The sequence below is a fragment of the Octodon degus genome, unplaced genomic scaffold (genome assembly GCF_000260255.1).
Source record: "Octodon degus isolate 3935 unplaced genomic scaffold, OctDeg1.0 scaffold00103, whole genome shotgun sequence".
Classification (NCBI taxonomy): domain Eukaryota; kingdom Metazoa; phylum Chordata; class Mammalia; order Rodentia; family Octodontidae; genus Octodon; species Octodon degus.
In genome coordinates this window covers 8,496,881-8,501,746 of record NW_004524679.1, presented here as the reverse complement: position 1 = coordinate 8,501,746, position 4,866 = coordinate 8,496,881, and the positions used below count along the sequence as shown (strand labels likewise).

The window sequence follows — 4,866 nt, the reverse complement described above, 5'->3', positions numbered from 1 at the left end:
AGTACCTCTGCTAGAAAGGCACTGGTCTCTTACATGTCACACATAGAATGTTTTGATTAGAAACAGCCAGGAAGGATAAAGTAAAGGGGATATAAGAATAGAAGGTGTAGAACACTGGAAAGTAAACTACTTACTTGTAAAATCTCTAATGCATTTCATTTCATGGTGTGCCAAGGACCTCAAAATAGAAGATACAGATGGATGATAATTTTGGTGCAAAATAAAACTTTCAAAGAGCAGGTGCCATAAAAGTAAAACAGGTCCTTATCTTGGTGCATAATTTTCAGTGAGGTTTTTCTATGTGTTGCCACATCTTGAACTGTCTACTTTCAAAACATTTACAAGCACATGTAAAATTGTTGTTGGTCCAAAGCTACCAACTGCTCTTGTCCTTGCTTAGTTTTACAATTTTAAATGAATGAAGAAATCGTATGTTGAAAACTAAAATAAAACAATGTTGCTTTATCTCCTTCCCTCATAATCTCAGAGATCTTCCCCTCACTGGCCCTTCTTGCTTCTCTCCAACTAGCCAAACTCCCCTCATTAATCAGAGACCACAAAAACTCTCCACACATACCTTAATATGAAACATATGAAGTATATGCCCACCAATATGGGAGGCTGTACCTTAAAGAAAGCAATCAAGGGACCACCAATTAATCCTATAGCCAGGTTTGACTTTATTTTTTTGCCAAACGTCTTTGTGTTGGAATTCTCACATGGCAAACTTCTCTGTCCATGTTCTAGCTATACAGTCATATTCTCTCCTATTCTTCAAGTAGAGCTTAGCAATTCCAGGAATCAAGGGATCCTCAGTATTGGGGTCACACAACAGGGAGCAGATGAATAAGAGCAATTTCGAAATTGTGAGTGCTGGTGACCACTGGCGCTTGAGGATGTCTAGACAGATATTTCCATTTCGACCAATATTTGGATGAAAATTTCTGGTGGAGAATGTTACCTTGGGTGGTTTGAATGAATAGTCCAAAGGAAACTGTATATTTAAGAAAAAAACCCTCCCTAGTAGGGGCTGTCTTTGGGACCCATTATGGTCCCCTGTGAGAGAAACATGTCCTCACCGACGGGCCCGGCCGAGCAGTGGGTTGGTGGATCATGAGCGAGATCGCAGAGCTCTTTTTTAATTCGCTTAAGAGCCATTCTCTTTAATTCTTGGGGCCTAAAAATTGGAGCAGGCTCAGGGCCTGTTCCAGATCGTCAGTGTTGTTGGGCTTCAAGGTACACAGCAAAAGGCCGAAGCGACGTGTTCATGGGTTAAGGACTTGTTCTCGGTTCTTCAAGCTGCTGGGGAAGGCTGCCATCAGTGAAGATAGCAGAAGGAGAGAGCTGGTATCTGTTTCTGTGTCACCTTGGTTGTTTCTGTTCACCTGTGGCTTGAGGACTCCTCTCGCGATCGATTCAGGAAGTTTGAGAGTCTACAGTCTGGCAGAGTGCTACCTGTTTAGAGGACACTGTTGGAGAAGCTAGAGATCCTAGCTGGCGTACCTACCGCGCTGCTGTACCTGGATTCTGAAGTCAGGTCCCTGTAACTGATGGCATTCCTTATGTGAGGTAACAATAGCCTCTGAGAGTGCATCACTGGTAGGCGGGGACTGTTGTAGGTGGGTAGGGGCAGGGCAGTGAAGAGGGTTGGCAATAAATTGTGGGGGTGCAGCCAACTCTCTCACCCAGTGCTTGCTCCATGGATTGGCAAATAAGAACTGCCAGTATTCAAAATAAGTGAGTTTCTCCAATTGTCCCCTATGTCTCTCCTCAGAGTCACTTTCCCTTTTCATTTATGACACTCTGTTTTCTCTACAGAAATTAGATTTATTATTAAAACAAATAAGAATTTTTATCACCCTTTAGATAACTGAGACAGAGGACCTAACTAAGAAAAATTATTGCTTTATCTGCCATAAACTTATAAAGGTAGCATAGTTGTACTCATTGTATCTAATTTAATATGTCTGTATTCATTTTGTGAACTTATCAATCGTGCTTTTTTACTTTTAAAGGGAATCCAAAATAAAAATAATATCCAGGGAGATGACTCAGTAGAATAAGTGCTTCTCTCACAAACACAAGGTCCTGAGTAAAATCCCCAGTTCTGCAAAAAAATTTAAAAAAACAATAATAAACTAAGTAGAAATGGCACAGAATTTCTCTACAGAAAACATGAATTTCACAGTATTGTAAATTGTGTTGGCTTCAAATTATTTGTGTATGTTAACAAAACTATGGGTAGCAAATTAGAAAGAAAAAGAATAAAACTCATAAGCCTTAATTCCTTTTATCTATGCACCAACAGATATTGACATTATAGTTATTCAAGCCATCTTTGCACACATACATAGATGTATCGATTCCTCACCACCCATACTAATCCTGTCCTTCACTTCATCCCAGTAACTCATTCTTTTTGAACAGATTAATTGTCTTTTGTGAGTAGCTATCATACATTTCAGATCTTATTTATTTATTCTTTAGTGTTCTTACTGTAGGTAGACAATATGATGTTTGCACAAGCAGGTCTGATTTATTTCACTTAACATTATGGCCTCTAGCTTCTTCCATTTATTGATAAAAGCTTCAAATGTATCCTTTGTATTACAGAGTAAGACTCCACTGTATAAAATACCACATTTTCTCTATTCATTCCTTAGTTTATGAGCATTTGCACTATTTCCAAGATTTAGCTATGACTAATTATGCTCTTTTAAATATGGATGCACATATGCTGCTTTTGTCAAATGTTTTCATTTGATTTGCACAAATATTCAGGATTGTAAGAGCTGGTTGGGTGGAAACTACAAGCCCAGTTTTTTGAAAATTCTCTACACTGACTTCCATAGTGTTTGATCCTGTCTAAACTATCATCAGAGCTAAAAGAAGGCTCCTTTGTCCCCATGATCCCTCTAGCATTTGTTATTAGTTAACTGCTTGATGATAGTCACATTTTGGATGATGTGAATGATTCTCAGTGTTATTTCAATTTTCAATAAATCATACTCTTACTTTTTTATGCCTTGTAAAAGATGCAGGCTTCTATCAGATTTATTGTTATTCATTTTTCTGTTTAAACTATTTCAGTCTGAAACATCCCTACTGGTTTTTGTACCATTTTGTTTGTCATTAATATTTTTGAAAAATTCAGCATACCCAGAAACATTCATGCCCTTTCTCAAGTGATAATTTTCATAGTAAATTTAGTCAATTTGAGAGCCAGGAAGAGATCAGCACAAGAGATTGCTTAACTTTGTGTTAAGAATGCTGTAGTTACAATAATAACACATTATTTGTATAAATGTTCTACTGATTTTTTTAACTCATAAACTATATTTACTTCACCGGAAATTTTTATTCCTGTTTTCTATGAAAAATTGAGAGAATGATAAGCTTCTTCATTACATTTTGAAATATTAAATATTTGGAAAGTTCATGTTGGACAAATAAGTTCCACTTCACCAGTAATTTGTATTCCGCTTTTTATGAAAAATTGAGAAGTTGATAAATCTTGTGTTTACGTTTTCAAATACCGAAAGGTCCTGTTGTGTGTATTTCTACTGATTTCATAATAAGTTGTCTGTGTTACAATAATATAAATATACTTTAATTATTTTCGTTTTATTTCATTTTTTGTTGAGTTCTGCCTCAGCCTGCCATGAGGGCAGTGCTCTCAAGATATTTGTTGCTGGGTATTGAACCACTGTCCCCTCTGCCTGACTAAGCTTGCCTAAGCAGACAATTTAGAACCCTGAGCTATCTTTTTGGCTCTCAATATACTTTAAACACACTTATTCCATCACTCTTTTCACTTTCTAAATCAGTCTTGCAAGCGGTCATTTGTGAACATCTACCTATAATCTTGTTTGTCAATTCAATAATTATTTGTATCCATCATATTCACTTTGGCTGAGAAAGAAAGAGTTAGAAATCACACAGGGTCGTATACAATTTATGAAAATTCATTTCAATATACTTGTATGTCTGTCTTTCTGGTGGATCATATTTCAGCAGCAGCATTTACAGTACAGTTTTTTCCACAACCCACAATGAATTAAATTATATATGTATTGGTGAGTATATTCTCAACCTTTAATTAAAGTGTCATTTCAGTGTCTTTGCTAATCTGAACTATGATATATTTTTCCTCCCTTCACATCTCACTTTTCTACTTCTTTTCTTCATACATGCCCTCTTTTTCCTTTTTCTCCTACTTCTCTTACCCCTGTGTCCCTTCTTCTTCTGTCCAGTTCTTCCTGATCACTACACCTCAATCAAAGTCTTCCAACACCACTCCTCCATCTTTTCCTTTTTCCACCTCCTAGTGTCCCTCTTGCAAGAATTGCTACTCCTCCTCATGTATTTGTATCCTAAGAGTGCTAACACAAAGAGCCTCAAAGAGGGTGCCTGTAATGAACAAAAATTCACTCTTTTACAGTGGATTAATTTGAAATCATCATATTAACATGGTCAACTTATTTTTAAAGAATGTAGAGCAATTTATGTATGAATCATCCTAGCTCTGCTTATTATCAGCAATTTATATGAACTGGTAGTGCATGCATCATTCTATCCCCAATTTTTTCCCATTCGTGAAACAAATTTTCCCTTTTAAAATCAGCAAGATGCTAAACTTACTCTCCAGACTATTTTACAGAGAGAAGCTCAAAAATTTCAGTGAATAAGTATTTGCAGGGGCCATTCTTAAACCTAATATTTTGCTTTCTGCACTGAATAATTCATATTTTGTTTTTCTGCAGAATATATTCTCCATATTCATACATTTCTACCTACTTAATATATTTTGGAATGAACTTCAGTTCCAAAGAATTAACTGAAAATCATCAGTTTCACCAGCTCCAG

The 4,866-nt window shown here is 36.4% G+C and overlaps 1 pseudogene; it reads right to left on the bottom strand.

Moving 5' to 3' along the window:
* Positions 1-715: 715 nt before the first annotated feature.
* On the bottom strand, positions 716-1,710 carry LOC101563303 (annotated as a pseudogene).
* Between the last annotated feature and the right edge of the window lie 3,156 nt (positions 1,711-4,866).